Source organism: Lissotriton helveticus, chromosome 4_1, assembly GCF_964261635.1.
Source record: "Lissotriton helveticus chromosome 4_1, aLisHel1.1, whole genome shotgun sequence".
In the NCBI taxonomy this organism is placed as follows: domain Eukaryota; kingdom Metazoa; phylum Chordata; class Amphibia; order Caudata; family Salamandridae; genus Lissotriton; species Lissotriton helveticus.
The window spans coordinates 1,379,265,053-1,379,285,248 of NC_136063.1; positions in this window are offsets into that span (position 1 = coordinate 1,379,265,053).

A 20,196-nucleotide genomic window follows, 5' to 3' on the forward strand; every position below is an offset into this window, starting at 1 on the left:
TCGATTTCTTGATATAATCTGTTATGTTCAGAAGAAGGCGCTGGCCGCCGAAACGCGCGTAGAGAATTATTCCTTTACGCCACTTTTTAAATTGTGATTATATTCCTTTTTTATGTATTGACTGTCTTTCATGTTTTTATTAATTTGTTGAAAAATATCTTGTCTTTTAATTTCATGATTTGAATTATGTATTTTATATGATTGACTTCCTCTTTTTTATATAGTTTATAATAAAAATCATAATTAGACCTACTCATACTACCTTGCTTTATATGATTATTTTATTGTTATAAAAATAGTTGGTTGGTCAAAGTGCCTTGGTTGTTATCTCCCATGCTATTTATCCCTGACCGAGGACTTGTAGTATCTACTTTTTCAGGGGGTCCTAGATATATACACATTACAAAAAACAAGTGGAACAGAAGGCAAAAGAAGCACAAAAACGAAGGATAAACGAGTGGCACAGAAGGCAAAAAAGGCAAAATACAGAAATACAGGGGCAGCTAAGAACAGAAGGCAGCACGGGCAGAGAGGCGAGAGGAACAGAAGGGAAAACCGGGCAGGGACATGGGGCAGCGAGGGGTACAGAAGGAAAGACTGGGCAGAGAGAGCATGGGGACAGCGAGGGGTACAGAGAGAAGAAAAAGGGGCACGGACAACAGCAGTCACAGACACAACAATGAAAATACAGGCAATACAATGAAAGCAATAAAGCGGAGGATGAACAAACCTACCTATGGCCTACCACTGGCCACCAGGGATGAGGCGCAGGTGGTAGCCTGCGGGTGGTGGAGGGCCTCTAACTTCCTAAGCAGCGGCAGATGGGGCAGGGACACACAGGCGGGGCTGTGAGGAGAGGGAGCGACCTACCTGGTAGGGTCAAGAATAATTAAAGGGTGATTTTGGAGAGGGGTGGTGTCTTGATGGTAAAGGAAAAATATAATATATATTAAAAAATAATTAGGTAATTATGATAAAAATTATAATATAACATATATATTAAAGATATTTTCAATAATTCAAAAAAATATATAAGCATAATAGCACAACTCTGCAAAAGATTTGTTGAATTAAAAAAGTATTAAATACGATAAATAATCAATAGACAGATTAATGATTTTGAAAATATTTTAATTGTATTTATTAAAAATATGAAACTTTGTAAATAAATAGGCAAAAAAATCACAGCATATTTTGTTAACAATATAAAATTAGAAAAATAATGATAGAATTTTGAAAGTATTCTAACATATATTTTAAAATTTCTTTGAAGGTTTTCCCATGGTTTCACATTGAAGTCAATGAGTTAAATTCTCCTTTTTTCCTTTTTACGGCAAGACATGACGTTGTCGAGTATATGTAACTTTTGTCATTGTGAGGATCGATGCACACCAGATCAGATGCAAGGGAGAGCTGCTTCCAGGTAAGGCAAATTTCAATTATTAAAAATAGATTAATGGTGGTAAAGTTTATTGTAAGGAGAGAAGGGGGAAGTATAAAGAAATAGGAAAGGTTTTTTTTGTACATATTATGTGTTTTAACATAAAAATTTATTCCAAAACAGGTAGCAGTTTTAATCCCACATAGGGTTGATGTCTTTCATAACACTTTTTGTTTAATAGAATTTATTTAAAAAATGTGATTATTTGTTCTATTAAACAAAAGTGTTATGAAAGAAATTGTATTTGGCTATTTTTTAGGAGCGACGGGTTTTAAAGGAAATGAATGATTGCATTGTTGCAGTTTTCGGGTAGGTCGTAAGCACATGGAGAAAGACATTTTGTTTTGGAAAAACTTCTTTGGCCGTTTTTAAACCATTGCTATGTGGTTTTTTGGACTTCAAATGGACTTTGGACGAGAGAGGATTGCAACAAAGGATTTTTGGATGGTGATTTTTTACATAACTTTACTACTTTTTCATGGTTTATTGGAAATGGAATTCGATCAAGATTGGATTGCATCGATGGAATTTTGTTGCATTTTTTGACAAACATTTATTTTTCGGGATTTGTTTTGGTTGCAGTTTTTGTAGCTGTGCACAGTATTTTTTACAGTTTAGTTTTTTTACTGTAAAATGTGTTTATGCAGAACAGTGCCCTTTTTTGATAGTTTAACTCGGGCCATGGATTAAAGCAAGGATTATGGACTATTTGCAATAGTTTAAGACTGCTCATGACTCTTGGTGAAAAACTGTATTGTACAGTAAGTCCAAGAGTTGAAAAAAAAAGACATCTGAAGGTAAGAAAACCCAACTGTTTTAATAATTTATACATTTTTAGAAAAATGCCAAAGCAGGGAGATGGAATGGAAGTTTGTGAGGTCTTTCGGGTCAGCCTTGGGTTTTTTCAGCAAGGCGTTGATATCGGCGTGCTTCCAGCTCTCCGGGAAGCTCGCTGTTTCAAAGGAGATGTTGATGGCTTTCCTGAGATGGGGTGCGATGGTAGTGCTGGCTTTGTTGAAGATGTTGTGTGGGAATGGGTCTTACGGAGATCTGGAGTGGATAGTGTTCATGATTTTGATGGTGTCATTGTCGCTTATGTTGGTCCAGGAGAGCAGGGGATCGTTGCGGGTGGTGGCCGTGTGGACTGAGGTCTCAGTGGCTGTCAGGGTGGTCGTGACGTAGAAGCTGTCGTGGATGTCTGAAATCTTGCGAGGGAAGAAGGTGGCAACGGTGTCACAAAGGTCTTGTGAGGGTGGGATGTCATTGGTATTGGAGCTGGCGTTGGAGAGTTCTTTCACGATGTTGAAGAGCTCTTTGCTTTTGTGTGTGTTGTCATCTAGGCAGTCTTTTTTAAGCAGGCTCTTTTGGTGGATCTGATGAGGTGATGGTGAATGCGGATGGCGTTCTTGTGCGCTGTGTCGTTGTCTGGTGTCGGTTCCCCAGTGCCAAATTTTCTCTAGTTTTCTGCAGGTTTGCTTGGAGGCCTTGAGGTCCTCGTTGAACCAGCTGGCTTTCTTGCTGGAGTGTCTGTTGGAGGGATTCTTGACCAGGGCGAGGGTGTTGGCGCAGTCATCGATCCAGTGTCTGAGGTTGCTGGCGGTGGTGTAGGGGTCGGTGGAGTTGGCTGGTAGGCTCTGGGCGAGGGTGGTTGTTAGCTGGTCTTGGGTGACTTGGCTCCAGCAGCAGCGGGGTATCTGTTGGGTGCAGTGGTGCGTGGTGGCTTCTTGGAAGGTGAAGTGGATGCAGAGATGGTCGGTCCAATGGAGTTCGGTGGTGTGGCTAAAAGAGACATGGGAGCTTGCGGAGAAGATGGGGTCAAGCACGTGGCCAGCAGAGTGGGTGGGAGTTGTGACAAGCTGTCTGAGTTCAAGGTTGGCGAGGTTGGCGACCAGGATGGTGGAGTTGGAGTCATTGTTGTTCTCGAGGTGGAAGTTCAGGTCACCGAGGAGGATGTAATCTGTGGAGGCGAGGGCATGTGTGCTGACGAGGTCGGCAATGGAGTCGCTGAACAGTGGTCAGTGTCCGGGGGATTTGTAGACGAGGGTTTCTCTGAGGATGGTGTTGGGGTCGGTGTGGTTCTGGAAGTGCAGGTGTTCGGCGGTGCTGAGGGTGTCGTCTGTGTTGGTTGAGACTCTGAGGGTGTTCCTGTGCGGGATGGCTATGGAGATGTCGGGTGACGAGGAGGGTTCTTCCAGGTCTCCGTCAGGAAGGCGACATCTGGGGAGGTTGAGTCGAGTAGGTCCCAGAGTTCAAGAGTTCAATAGCATGTTAGCGGGCGGAGCAGGTGTTGAGAAGAATGCATCTGAGGTGGTTGCGTTCTCTCACGGTGGGTGGCGTGGCAGGCCGGTTGCTGGTGAAGCTGCAGCTCCGGCAGGAGAAGGGTCCATGGGTGCGTTTTGTGGCGGCCAGGAAGCAGGTGTTCGGGCGTCCGGTGTTGAGTGCATGGAGGGTGTTGGCATCGTAGCAGAGTCGGCTGTCATGGTGTTCACGGGAGCCGGGGGTTCTGGCGCTGGGCGCAGTCTAGGCGTGGACAGGCGCAGACAGGCTTGCCTTTGGCACAACTTCAGCGCGGCCGCCATATAAGGGGAGGTGGGAGGAAGGAGCAGCTGGGAGGCGGGGCAGCGAATGGGCGAGTGGGGGGGGCGGTGCCACAGGGGAGCAGTGGCGGGAATGGGGTACAGAAGGTAAAAGGGGGACAAAGAAAAAGGCAAAAATAACAGAAATGGAGAAAAAGGCAAGAAAAAAATACAGTTAACAGAACCAGAAAAATACAGTTAACTAAGGCTACAAATAACATGTCCAGGCAAAAAGCGGCAGGTCAGAGGAGGCACGGCGATCTTACAGAGCGGCAGCAGCGGGCAACAGATGCATGGTCACACAGGTGGTGCTGTGCGGCGTGGGGAGCGGCCTAACCTGCAAGCAGGGTCAAGGGTCGCTGTTAATAGTCACAGATTCCCTACAGTGTATAAACTAATTTGATCAGACTTAAACCATGCTTCTAAACCTGCACCTTTTATCCAAGCACACAACACTGGAGGAAACAAAAAACTATTTAACTAAAACCACTAACTAACAAAAATAAGAGCAGTATTTTTTCTTGCTATCTTACTTAACTGTCTTACATTGTTTTCGCCCCTTCAGAAAAGAAATACAATTATTCTGTGTCACTTTTCTCTCTTTGAATGGCATTTTAGTTTGTGATTGTGCAGGTGCTTATCAGTGTTTATATGTTCACACTGGTGAGGGTGGTTTCCCTTCCAGTGGGGTTTTAGCAATTATTATAGTTGTAATCCTAAAACAGGATAGCCTAAAGATAAGCTGCATGATATCCCAGAAACCTGTTGAACTAACTTTCAACTGCATCTCAGAAATATCCCCTGGTGCCTCGCTAGATTAATGCCCCACTGTTCATCATTCATGACACCACATTTGGCTAGACCTATTCTGTGTCTTACTTTTGTAAGTCAAAGTTGGTTGCCAATATGGGTCATGGCCACAACATTGCACATGCTGTTAGCAACAAACCTGATGTCCCTCTCAGTTTCCAGTTTCTCACCAACATTTTACTTTTTGTACTAACAGGTATGACCTCAACTTGTCCTACTCTTGAGCTCAGACTAAATAACATTCACCAAGCGCATTGTGTGAAAACCAGAAGCAGTGCATTGTGGGAATAGGAAAAGCAGTGCGTGATGAAACAGGAGCAACACACAATGATGATGTCATAAAATGCACTCATGCTAAAAAAGCTATATTAGCAGGATGTGAAACAATGTTTTCTCGTACAACGGCAAGTCAGCACTGGACTGTTTAATTTCATACCACTTACACACCTTATGCATAGGAATATCACACGACATTCCACTTGCCTAATGTTTGCGGTTGATTTCCATTGGTGCTACGATCTCACAGAAAGAAAAGTCATGCTTCTTTAGTAGATCTGCCTTATTGTGAAAACCTATGAGCATTCTAGTGGTTTCAGTTCATTATATCCCGTTTGCATACATTACAGGGGGGCTGGTGCTCTGTAGCACAAAGAGATTTTGGCACAAGTCTCATGTTAACTTTCAATGCGAAATGTTTTTGTGTACCAAAGGTGTATCAGTGAATCTGTCTGTGCCACTTTGTGTGTCTTTGGCTTTGCACAGTAAAGCACTGCCATGCACTGCACTAGCACCCAGGAAAACATATAGTAAATCAAGGGTGCAAGAAATTAATATCAGCCCTACATGACCCCATCTGAACTCTGCTGTTCTGAGTGGGCCCTACTGTGGTCCTGCATGACCTGATTTTTACACCACTCAGTCAGACAAATCCTCCTTGTGGTTATTCACTAGTTCATTTAATACTTCCCTCAATCTTGCTAGACCTCATTGTGGTCCATCAACAGTACATTTTCTACTACTGTTGTCTTCAAAGATTCTTTTTGGGCCTACATGACCTCATTTATTTTTCAGTAGCCTGCCTAGACCTTATTGTGGTCCTTCATGACTTATTTTATACTCACCTCAATCTGCATTAACCTCCTCCCGCTTCCACTCTTCCTTCTCTCCTTAAAGGATTGATTACCATTTACAAGGGATTTACAACTTCAGAACTCCTTAATATCAAATCTGGCTAGGCCACCGAGCACTCTCTATTCACGACGTTTGAACTTCCCCTCTTTTTTAATACTTCAGTGCTCATAAATATGTGCAGTTCCTCTGTCCCTAAAGGATTAATCCTCTCTTATGAAAAAAGCCATTTTCTTCCCTTTCCCACTAAGGGGCCGATTCCGATCTGGGTCGGAAGGGCACTGAACGTGATCCAGCAGGATAAAGTATGAGCCGTATGTCTTTTTCCCGCCTGACTCGTACACCTGTACGCGCAAGCAAGTACAATGCGAGCCATGCGAAATTCACCGACCGAGTCGTTTCCGGGTCTCGACCGCTCCATATAACTCATCCGTAAGCTGACCGTGCCGTGCAATGGATGCGATTTACGACCGAGACAGTACGATGCACGCATCGGACAGCCGATGCGAGACGAAGTGTCTGACTCACAAAACGTCCAGGACTTTGCCTTTGGAGGTCTGCGTCGGACCACTTGTCACCCGCCGCCTTACGACTTGGACTCAGGGAGAGACCCAAGGGTCTCCCCAACACAGGCATGTTTGGTGCGGATGGCACCGACTCGTACCCACTGTAGGGGGCGCCTTGCGTGGTGACTTAGAAAATCAGTCAATGGGAACCCATGGACGCGCCATACGACCGACTCCCTTTGACTTCAATGGGTGTCCTACCGAACCGAGTCCAGCAGCATACGGCCGCATCGTACTTGCTCGGTCGGAGTGCAGGACTTTGGCTCGGTCGGAAAACACTCCGGATCCGGCCCGGTCGGAGAGTTTTCCAACCTAGATCAGAATCGGCCCCATAGTCTAGTACTGAACCCTCTATTATCTTTCATTTTAATTCTACCTCTGTCCATACTCTCCCTTTCAATATTTTTGAAAAGTGCTGGTGATTGTGAGGTTTCAATGCATCTCAATTCAAATTTATTTTTCAGTAGCCTGCCTAGACCTTATTGTGGTCCTTCATGACTTATTTTATACTCACCTCAATCTGCATTAACCTCCTCCCGCTTCCACTCTTCCTTCTCTCCTTAAAGGATTGATTACCATTTACAAGGGATTTACAACTTCAGAACTCCTTAATATCAAATCTGGCTAGGCCACCGAGCACTCTCTATTCACGACGTTTGAACTTCCCCTCTTTTTTAATACTTCAGTGCTCATAAATATGTGCAGTTCCTCTGTCCCTAAAGGATTAATCCTCTCTTATGAAAAAAGCCATTTTCTTCCCTTTCCCACTAAGGGGCCGATTCCGATCTGGGTCGGAAGGGCACTGAACGTGATCCAGCAGGATAAAGTATGAGCCGTATGTCTTTTTCCCGCCTGACTCGTACACCTGTACGCGCAAGCAAGTACAATGCGAGCCATGCGAAATTCACCGACCGAGTCGTTTCCGGGTCTCGACCGCTCCATATAACTCATCCGTAAGCTGACCGTGCCGTGCAATGGATGCGATTTACGACCGAGACAGTACGATGCACGCATCGGACAGCCGATGCGAGACGAAGTGTCTGACTCACAAAACGTCCAGGACTTTGCCTTTGGAGGTCTGCTTCGGACCACTTGTCACCCGCCGCCTTACGACTTGGACTCAGGGAGAGACCCAAGGGTCTCCCCAACACAGGCATGTTTGGTGCGGATGGCACCGACTCGTACCCACTGTAGGGGGCGCCTTGCGTGGTGACTTAGAAAATCAGTCAATGGGAACCCATGGACGCGCCATACGACCGACTCCCTTTGACTTCAATGGGTGTCCTACCGAACCGAGTCCAGCAGCATACGGCCGCATCGTACTTGCTCGGTCGGAGTGCAGGACTTTGGCTCGGTCGGAAAACACTCCGGATCCGGCCCGGTCGGAGAGTTTTCCAACCTAGATCAGAATCGGCCCCATAGTCTAGTACTGAACCCTCTATTATCTTTCATTTTAATTCTACCTCTGTCCATACTCTCCCTTTCAATATTTTTGAAAAGTGCTGGTGATTGTGAGGTTTCAATGCATCTCAATTCAAATTCTTGATTCCTCCAAGACCAGATTCCATCTCTGTCACTGCGAGAAACACACCTCAACAGCTCTGTGTGATTATATTTGGTTGATCCTCAACATGGGTGGATGTGTGGACCTCCTCTTGTTTGACCAATAAATTGCTTTTGACCTAACCATCCTACACTGTCAAATGGAGGTGTGGGTAAGCGTTACTGCCATGACTATCAGACCTCAATCCTCTGTGTCCGGGAAAGGAAGTTTTCAACTTCCTGTTCCAATCGGTATTATGGGTAGTTCTATGTAGCATTATCCAAGGCTCTTTATTAGCCGTACGCTCTACTCCAGCTTCTCATAATTGCTCTTTTAGGTTTACCTTTATTATTCAATGGATAACACAAAGTTTCTGGTCAGACTTGACACGTATATTTTCAACATCTCACTGACCACTTTTAAAATTATCCAAAACTCGTCTGCCAGATTAACACCAGGAACCCATCTCCCCACCATTATTTCTGAGGTCTGCCATCTCCGTATTTTTCATTGGTTCCTCACGGACAAGAGAATTGCATTCACATTTCTCTGAATTTGTCACAAACCTGAACAAGGCAACGCTTCCTGCAGTCCTGCTTCTTTAAACAAAGGTCTAATGCTTTTTCAGATCTGCTTCACTCAGTATGCTCACCTTCCAACTTATGAACTGTGTTCGGGAAGTTGAGTCCTTCTCCGAACACACAGCTAAGATCTCAAGATTATAACCTTCCAAATCCACATTCGATCTTGCTACTCTGTGTTCCAGAACAAAAACTTAAAACATTGCTGTTTCCTATTATTTTCCACTTCTGACTCCTTTTGCCCTTCCTGTTGCCAACTTCTCAGCAATTCCTAAGTGCCCGGAATACGTTTAAAGTCAGTGCTATGCTTTATCCATCATCTATTCATTCAATGCTCACTAAAGACCTGAAAAACCCTCTCTTGCTTCCTATTTATCCACACACTTCAGTTTCCATTACACTACAGTTGCCCAGGCCTCATGATGGTCTTCAAATACTTTTGTTTTCTTCCATATTGTTCTAAAAGCACCACAGTGCAGTCGTTTCAATCAGGACTACTTCGTACTTTGAAGACCTCATTGGTGTCCTGCATAACTTCATTTTGTACACCATGAGTTCTGCATTTCGGCATTTTCAATCCTGAAAGGCAGCCATTCAGTCAGATTAGTCATCTTTGGCGGTCCTAATTGCGTTATTTTCCACTCCTCTACTCTTACTGTGTCCGTAGTGACTATATCATAGCAATGAAGCAATCGACATATTATTCACATTAAGGTGAAATCGTGAACACATGGGGCCCTAGTTATGAAAAAAAAGAATGTAAAAGAACGAGGGACAGGAGAGATTTACACCTTCACCAGAATGTACTCCTGTGTTTTTGTGTTTTTTGTAATTCGCTAACATGCTTAATTGCATCCAAATTGCGTCAGGCACAGGTTTTCAGGCATACTACTGGGAATGTTTTGGGACAATTGTGGTCACTTCTAAGTCCTGCATTGTGGATTTCTACATGAGACAGAGGTCCACACACGTGGAATGGAGCCCGCTGAGCAAGGGCACAATTTCTTCAGCTACAACAACATTATTGCATGAGGAGCATTCTCTTCTCTTACACCCGCTGCAACTCTGGGGTGATCCACACCACTTACCATTCTGAACTGGGAATTACTCCAGTTCCTAACTGGAGAAAATGTTGGGCCATTTCCAGAGTGGAAAGGCGTATCTTTATAACTTTGGGAATTTTCTGAGATGTACATGTTTGTCAGAGTGAACCCAAGAAAAATTACACCTTAGAACACCAACTCTCATTCATTGAGTGGGATTTATTAATGAGGATTTCTCTGAACATGTCATAGTAAATACATTAATGCCAACCAAGCATCGCTTTATGAATTCTTGGCAGGTGTAAATGAGGTATTTTCAGCAACAAAATCTACATGCATGGCCAAAAATATCTTTGCGAATAGGACCCACTGTTTATTCTGAGGTAATAACAGAACATACCATACACATTGTTGATTCCATGTTTATGGCACCTCCATTAAATGCAACCACCCAAGGAAGCCCTTTTCGATGGTCTATAATATGGGCTCAATGAGGTAGGACTCCTACAGCAAAATATTACTTATGGGACATGCACAAGTGTCTGCCCATATTTTGTAGGGAATTCCTGCAATTTGAAGCATGTACTATCATTCTCGGAAAGGATCCATTATGTAGTGCAGGGAACACTGTACGCAGAAAGACCTTTTCGCTGATGTACTTACATAACACACATTTTATAATATGGATCATGGTTTTGGGATATGACCAATTTGCTTAGAAATTATTGCACTTGTACAATCCACACTAGTACTACATCATCAGTTCAATCAGCCTTACACATCCATCAAACTGAATTATGTTGAAATAAATTTAAAGAAGACCACTTTGATTTTATTTGGGAGAAAGGATTGTAAACACGACTGGAAAATAAATGACAGAAGAACGTAAGTTATTTGTTTTGTATTAGGATGCCCATTCCATTATATTCGAGTGTCATGGAAGGAAAATAAAAACTATTTTTGAGTGGAGACATTTCAAAATAAAGACAGAAATTAGAGAATACAACATTGAACATTAACATGCATATGGTGCTGGTATTATGCGACAATCCCAGAGAATGAGTTTTGTATTAACTGCAGGATAAATCCTAGAGAATGTTTTGGTGTCTGAGGGTTAAAACGCCACACTACATACAGACATGAACTAATCAGAACATCACTTCTGTGGAAAATACTAATTGAGGTTAGCCAGAATTTCAGTAATCAACTAAGAATTAAATATGAAGCACATGAGTCATGGTAGTCTGGCTCACATAAAGTGAACACAGAATATGGTAAAATTGATCTCTGACACACTTTTTGGATGGCTCTTGTCTTAAATGGTTGAATAGCTGGAGAATGGTCCCTTAGATAGTTGTAAACGCGTGCATGGTCAGCGACTAGCTGCCGCCTCCCCCCCAATCCGGCACCCAATACCCAGGAACGTGGACACGAGACGTCTTTACTTTTTGGAAGGCGGGCGCTAGTCGCCCGGCCGTATTTATTAAAGTATGAAATTAAAAAAGGTTTTAATTGCATAATCAACAATTTATACAAAATTCAGCAGGACATTTAGGTACATAATTCTTAGCAACACTAAACATCCTCATCTAGAATTTTTGTACATTTCTGGCCATATGGCAGGGTCACTACCGGTGTCAGGTCCTACAAGCCGCGCCTCCCCTCTGGATGTGCGCATGCGCAGTGTTACCCCGGGAATTGCCCGGTCTACGCCCTGAACTCCATTTACCCACTAAAGGAGGGCCCTTACTCTGCGCCGGTGGCGTCATGAGTCCACGCGCGCGGGGTGGCTACCAGCCTAAGGAAAGCGTGAACTACTCCAACCCGCGCTCCTTTGCCTATTACCTTGCCCCTGGAGTTCTGGGAGTGGCCCGCAGGCCCCTCCCCCTGGGCGGGAACCTCCATAGGATGATGCCCGCCCCCTCAGACCTCAAATATGTGCTCACCGATAATGACCTTACCGCATGCCCCATACCTAATAAATACGACGACCTATGGAAAAAACACTAAAGGACAGCTACACTGGCTAATCAATAACAGCATCACCGTATAGCTACAAAGGGAAAAAAGGCCTAAAGACACCTGGCATCAAATACAATTCACTTCACACATGGGTTGCTACAAAGGGAAAAAAGGCCTAAAGACACATGGCATCAAATACATTTCACTTCACACATGGTTTGCTACAAAGGGAAGGAGGCCTAAAGACACATGGCATCAAATACATTTCACTTCACACATGGTTTGCTACAAAGGGAAAGAGGCCTAAAGACACATGGCATCGAATACCATTCACTTCACTCATCGTTTGCTACGAAGGGAAAAAAGGCCTAAAGACACATGGCATCAAATATATTTCATTTCACACATCGTTTGCTAACAAGGGGAAAAAGTCCTAAACAAAAGCATCACAAAATATACCAACGGATCCATCTCTACTACCCTGTGAGACCTGTGTATCGTACCTTCAAAACTCACCATTCAACCAGACATAAAAACTGCTACAAAACTTTTGTTCCAAGGGATGGTGGGTGGGTAAACAAAGAAGCCCCGAGCGCGGGGCACACCGTTACGGCGAGGGAGCGTCCAGGGACAAGGGGGTCTCCTGGGCGCTCCCTATCTCTTTATTCTCGAGGGGCCAGGTGGCCCCTCCTATCGCCCGCCCCCCCTGACCCGGACCCACTTCCCAGGATCCGGGTCAGGGAGGCCGCCAGCCAATCGGCGGTGGGCCGCGCCCCCCAGGGCACGCCCCCACCGCCGAATGGCGACAAAGGAGAGAGTGGGGGCGACGGTCGCCGCGCCGCCATGCGTGCGGGGGGGCCGAGGGCCCCCCCTTTTCACATGGTCAGCGACTAGCTGCCGCCTCCCCCCCAATCCGGCACCCAATACCCAGGAACGTGGACACGAGACGTCTTTACTTTTTGGAAGGCGGGCGCTAGTCGCCCGGCCGTATTTATTAAAGTATGAAATTAAAAAAGGTTTTAATTGCATAATCAACAATTTATACAAAATTCAGCAGGACATTTAGGTACATAATTCTTAGCAACACTAAACATCCTCATCTAGAATTTTTGTACATTTCTGGCCATATGGCAGGGTCACTACCGGTGTCAGGTCCTACAAGCCGCGCCTCCCCTCTGGATGTGCGCATGCGCAGTGTTACCCCGGGAATTGCCCGGTCTACGCCCTGAACTCCATTTACCCACTAAAGGAGGGCCCTTACTCTGCGCCGGTGGCGTCATGAGTCCACGCGCGCGGGGTGGCTACCAGCCTAAGGAAAGCGTGAACTACTCCAACCCGCGCTCCTTTGCCTATTACCTTGCCCCTGGAGTTCTGGGAGTGGCCCGCAGGCCCCTCCCCCTGGGCGGGAACCTCCATAGGATGATGCCCGCCCCCTCAGACCTCAAATATGTGCTCACCGATAATGACCTTACCGCCACAGGCCAGCATTGTTAACCGACGATCTGGCCTCCCCCTGCCTAAGTCTATCCGACAAAGTTCTTCCTTTAGTAACCCCTTCCAGCCAGGCCCCGACATCGGAGCACAGGACCCTCCCTTCCTCCGTCACATGAACTCCCGTTACCAGGTAGAACCAATACACCCATTGCCAGGTAGAACCAATACACCCATGTTGGATCATCTGCAAGCCGAGTGGGGGCTTGAAATAGTTTGTCCCACTGTGTGTTGATCCCCGTTATCGAGTGATTCAACACCCTGACCTAGTCCCTGCCACCACGGGATAAGTTGAGACACTACTACCGTGCCACCCAAGTCCTGAAGACCCGCCCACAGTGGGGAAGAACCCATCAATGAGTATTCGCCTCCCTAGTTTGGCCAATTCACCCCCCCCTAGGTGAAGTATCACCGCTGACAGGAGGTCGGGCTGCTGAGCTATAAGTCCCTGAAAGAAGTTCCTGAACTGACCATGGCACAGACCCTCCAACCAACTCTTCCCTGTCCTGCGTCCAGCCTGTTTGTGCTGGCTCATTGTAGCTCCCCCACCTTTGATGATGAGTCCCTCCCCTGCGTGACAGGTTTGAGAAAACTGCAGCAACCAGGAAAAAGACCAAGAAAACATGGGTGACAAATTCCCACTTCCACCGTAGGGAATGGGTAGCACTTACACCTGCCAGGAATACCTGGGCCCTTGGTGTCCTCTTTCTCGACGTTTGCTTCCCATTTTTTGTCCACCAGCTGTTGATGTTGCGGTGTGGAGCACTCCTCCGATATCCGCTATGGACCCAGCCGTGACGGACGTAAGCATCCCTTGGGCTGTCCACCTGTTGCAGCCATTGTAATGTGGGGCACTCCAGGTATTCACCATGGACCCGGTCATACATAAACTGGAAAGATAAACACACACCATTAGTGTTTCCGGCAATAACAGCTGTACACGCCGCAGCCTTACAGAACCATCCGTCGCTAAGTTTTAGATCATCTTAGTGTCAGACCAGTACACATTAACACGTACAGTAAATGTTCAGCATAGCCCCCGTTTGTCTGTTCTCTAGCCATGTCTTCTTGCATAGGATCTATGTGTAAAGGAAGACAGCCTACTTGGTAGTGCAGCCTCGCAGTCTTTAGCTACAAGATATAGCACAGCCCCAACTCCGCCAGGCCATAAGCTGGCGCGAAGGCCCTTTTCCATTCACCACTTTGGTTTCTGAGAAATATCATCCCAGCCACCCGGACATGATCACATGTATCCCCGGAACTATGTGATGCCGCAACTAGGCCCTATGTGCACCTTTTAGGTGTGCCATCAGGGTTTGTATCCTGAAGGCCCTTTTCCATTCGCCACTTTGGTATCTGAGAAATATCATCCCAGCCACCCCGACATGATCACATGTATCCCCGGAACTATGTGATGCCGCAACTAGGCCCTATGGGCACCTTTTAGGTGTGCCATCAGGGTTTGTATCCTGATCAGAACCCCAAGTAGTCGTCCTAACGGCTCTTGGCCCTGCCTCTATGCCACTCGTGGTCCCCCCCCACTATCTTATTAATATATGTTCTCGGTACACCCCTAGGGCTCTACGTATCCGGTGCTAAATTACTGTGTATTATATAAGTCTTCACACCGTAATCATGCGCCTCAAATCTCATCATAGGCTCAACGTATATCGCCAATCTACTTGTGCGTTAAATAAGTTTACCGACCGAACTAAACGGGGCGTGTTCAGTACTAATACCTATCTTTGTTGTTATACATCTGCTCCTTTCCCATTTACGCATTCTTGAGATTAAGGCCGGTAAAACAAACCGCTCTATACTCCCTCCATACTTAGCCTGAAGGCTGCCTGCAATCCAGCTAACCCTATGCTAGCTTACCAATAATGTTGACTTTCACCTCTCATCCATGAAGGGTCGTTTGGACAGGTGCAATGTTTGGCATGGTGCAATGTCCCCCTAGATTAGTGACCCGCACATCATATGATGATTACCCCCACAATGCAATAAGTTCATTGTTTGGCTTTCTGCTCCGGCTTGTAAAGGAAAGCGGGACCTGGGAAACTGGCTCCCTCAATCTCGTCAAGCCCAACCCTTAAATGTCGTTAATCCCCATGTTGATCCCAATAAAAAGTGGTATACCCTATTCTTGCATGGTTCCATGATTATTCTAGCTATCACCTAGCAGACACCAATGATAATCGTTCTATAGTGTCATAATTTGACGTATGTCAATGGCTGTTCCTTCCGTAAAAGAAATAAGCCGCAACCATGGCTTGGATGAAGTATTGCCAGTGCTTATAGGACATCACTAAAGCAGCCCAGGAATGTCACATCCCTCCCATTCACCCGGTGAAATTCAATGTCACCCATGTAGCGTGAGCTCTAATTTAGACAATGAGTTTTCAAGAACTGAACTCATCAACTAACTGGCCACCGAGCATGTTTTGGGTAACCCCCCACCCATGGTGAGGGCCCGACCCATCAGTGAGTTGTGTCTGCCTTGTGAATTCTACCCAAGTACCACCAGAGCATCTTAAAAAAGGCCAAGCTCCCTATTGCTGAGTCCCCCCCCAGCACGTGGATGCGATCATGTCGATGGGCATTAGTGATTTTGTGTACATCGGGTCACATTGAATACAGTGAATACTGCCAGTGCTAATTTAAGATAGCATAAGTGCCACCGTTTTGGGCTGAGTGTACCCTTCACTGTTTGAAAAAGCTGGGGAAGTGGTACCTTACCATCTTTGTGTTAAACTTGTTACTGCTGAAAAACACTTTTAAGGTACAAGCCTAATTTCGGCCAGAAAGGCCGGGGCCTGTCCCCCCAATAACCTTAATGTAAGAATATAACACAATACTATCCACAAAGTATTATAACAAGAAAAGTAATATTTTTAAGGCCCAACATGACGCAATAGTCAAAAACTGAATCCCACCTAACAGCTGCAGCCCAGCGCAACATTTCGCCATAATGAAGTCCAAACACTGCCCCACAAAATTCAGCAGAACCCATCACCTTCATCTTCAAATGTCACCAACTTTGGTAACCACAAACCCTGAAGTAATTTTTTGCAACACACACAAATGACTCAATTTACTACGAAGGACATAACATAGCTCTGTGATCTGGGATATTCTGATTTTGTTAGGCACGGGGATATTACGTTATTTGTCCAGACTTACAGGATGTTGAGCGTTATTGCAGAGTCTCGAACCCGATTCCCCAGATTTGAGGGCAACCAGCCTAGCCGTTACAGCCGCTTTGTCTGTGGTTGGAAGAGTTAGCCTCTCACAAAATGTTTTTTAAGCCCCCCCCCCCCCCCCCCCACGAAGTTTTGCTCCAGTTGCCCTGAAAGACAAATACTCCGCAGAATTCATTTATCAAAACCTCATGTATCATCGTGAATAGGTGATGGTTTCCAGGGCTCCCAACCATCACTGGTTTAAAGTCCGCTGAAAGACACATCATGGGACGCAACATGGGAAACACGCCCCCGGAGTTGATGGGCCAGGTTGGCATAAGTTGACCAGGTGATGTGGCTCATATCTATGATGATGTTTGTGCGTTACAAGTCGGCTTGGCACATCATTCAAAACCACACCATCTAGTACTATGATCCAGTAGAAATAACCTCTCCGTTATATGGTCAACAATACCATCTCCTCAATCTATGGCATGAAAATTCCAAGAATATCACACTGCGCGCGTTGTAATAAGGCGGGTGCGCTCTTGGCACGGTGCATTAATACTGGGCATTATTTATGCGAATGAATCGGAGTAACCTGGGAACTCTCTTTGATGGCCCCAAACTGTGACGCCGCGTGATCCCAGCTCCCTGAAAGCGCTCTAACGCCTCAGTTGGAGAATGCAGGGTGTTACAACTAAATTACACTTCATGTTAAGATCGGTCTCTATCCCACACTATAACGAAGGGCTTATATGGATGGGTCGTGGCAGACCATCCCGGCGTGAAACTTGCGCCCAAGTGTGCAGCCCGGCAGGAATTTTCCAGAATTGCCAGCCAGGTCATGTATGGTTCAGCAGTTAGCACACGCACCATAAAGTAAAAGTGGGACCTTTAGTTACGGAAGATGAAGTAGAACTGGAGCGATACTATTTCACAGGTGAGAAACACGCACTCAATATGCCGTAAAATTCCTCCCAAAATGCACGGTTGTAAATGCAGTTCAATCAGCTCTCTTTGTATTCACACTGAAGGTTGCTTTGGCAGTCATGTACCAAAGGCCAGGAGGTTGTACCCGAACACAGTTTGTATTTAAACATTTCCCAAAATAAGTTTAGCTCGGAATGTTTTTAATCTCCCAGATGTAAGTTAGACTGCTTTGAGGTGAGGTAATCATTGAGGAAGAGAAGGGTTTGATAAAAGGCGATCGGATCAGTACTCCCCAGAAAACTGCACCGGTACTTGGTATCTCTACTGCTCGCAGCTGGTGTGCGCAAGTTAAAATAGCAGCATCTTGCCTTGCGCCCGCTATTAGCACGTCAAGAAAGTAGCATAATATTCAGTTGCAAAGCAAGAAGGCGACTGAGCAGATACATCTGCAAAACAGCTGTGTCGAACAGGCTAGGGGTAAGCAGCTGGGGAACAAAAAATTCAGAATCTGTACTGGAAGGACAGGCCTATCCTCGGCATCACGGAGCACTACAACAGCGCTAGTTTGCAATGTTATGTAGCTGCTGATAACAGTGACGGTAATTATTCGTGGTGCCATTGTAATTATCTTCGGTATTAGCCTAGAGCAGAATGGTAAACTTGTTGAATACTTTAACACACTATTCCAGCAAATTATTTGATCTGAGCTGCATTACCCTCAACTCTTAAATGAAGATCTATTTTTACACGTAAAATGAATACTGCAAAGAAACTCAAACGGCCAGTGCACTTGAAAGCAAGAACATTTGTCACACATGCTTCTACGGCCTGCACAAAAATATGAAGCCGTCTGCCTGACTCACATCTATATTTACGCGCCATATTCTGGCCCAGTCGCAGCACTAGGCGATTCGAAACGAGTTAGAATATCTGCAGGAACCATCGGTAACAATAAATCCAGAATCCCATGATTCATTTCTATAAAAGAATTCCTCATAACCCCCTCCAAAGGTCCCTGGAGAACTTCAGTTACAGAAAATTGACTCGGGCATATCACGCCTTCACAGAAGCCAACCCTTTCCCATTATTACATATGTTTGCCCGTTTGCTCCTGACACACCCTTCCCTTCCCTCCACTTAACTTGTGTCCAAGGCGCACTTGCTCCGCGAGCCATCGGACCGCCCGAAATCCTGCCCCCGTGGAGCACCGCCATTCCTCGTCTATTTGTGGGTCCACGACCGCCAAGGGACATCCTCGTTTCGTTTCTAGGGTCCCGGACATTGGAATAATCAATGCGCCCAACACTCAGCTCCCGCGATCGAACGATGCGGCGGGGGCTGGCTCAGCGCGGCCCCGGACGTCGAAAGCCTGCAACAAGGAGCACAAGTTCAAAAAGCTCCGGCGCTGAGTCTCGATCCGCCTAGGATCCCGGAATACCGCTCTCTCCCGCCTGTGGTCGAGTTCCTGAAAAGATAAACGGCAAATAATTAATAAACAAAGAAGCCCCGAGCGCGGGGCACACCGTTACGGCGAGGGAGCGTCCAGGGACAAGGGGGTCTCCTGGGCGCTCCCTATCTCTTTATTCTCGAGGGGCCAGGTGGCCCCTCCTATCGCCCGCCCCCCCTGACCCGGACCCACTTCCCAGGATCCGGGTCAGGGAGGCCGCCAGCCAATCGGCGGTGGGCCGCGCCCCCCAGGGCACGCCCCCACCGCCGAATGGCGACAAAGGAGAGAGTGGGGGCGACGGTCGCCGCGCCGCCATGCGTGCGGGGGGGCCGAGGGCCCCCCCTTTTCATTTGTCTCTGGACCTTTGAAGGAATGTGCTGTCTTTAACTGGAAAGGTAGCAATATTTGTTGGAAAATTTAAAATAAGAAACACAACACAAAGACACAACAAAAAGCAAAGCAACAACAAAATAAAATAACAGGGCAAAGCGAAACAAGATAGTCTCAACAAAATGCACACAACACCCACAGTACAACACACCAACATAATGCAAAAATGGAGCATAAAATACAACATCAAACAAAAATAACACTATACATTCCACCTCACCAAATGCAACATAATAAATATGCACAAATATTCTGGTCACAGTTTACCACCTCCAGAAATTCCCTTTCATAATACGGTGGTCAAAGTTGTTAGTACTAATCACTGGCCAGTGAACATTGCCCACAGTGTAAATAGGAGTCAATATTCCCAGATGTTAGTTTTGGAAACTTCAAGGCGGGCTTCCTGGATCACAAATCTATCTCAGTATAACAAAGGAATACATTTAAGATATCACAATTTCACAGTCAAGAATGAGATAGATTTGTCTGGGTTGCGATATGCTTCATTAAAGAATATGCATGTTTAATAAATAATTAGATAATTAGATAATTGTATTAGTTTCACAATTTGAAGGCGAATGGAATCCAGTTAAGAGGAAGACTAGAAAAACACCCTTCTAATAATAAATCAGAAAAAAAGGAAGTTAAGATGAGAAAATGAAGATTAGAGCACGTGCATGCATATGAGAGGGTCATACATTTTCTGCAATTTAGTACTTTCTTTACACTCACTGGAAGGAAGTTATTCATTTAACTGTTTAACCCAGACCACCAGACGCAACGCATTCCATGTAGATGCCCTCTAACACACCAAGGGCACAATCAATCTCCAGAGAGCACATAAAATGCTGTCCCGAGTAATAAACCCATGTCGTGCTCTTCCTCGAACCATTAGCAGGAAAGATAAATCGAGTCTATTTCTCAGAATACCGAGCACGTATACCCTGTGCCTGACCCAGACCCAAACACCACCATGTTTTCGGAATGTATGTTACTATCGCATTTTATGCCTTTCATGATAATTTGTAAGCCACAACATTCAGAAAATGTAAGCAAGATTCGACAAGCATGTCCTCTTTGAAACACACCTTTTGGCCAAGTCG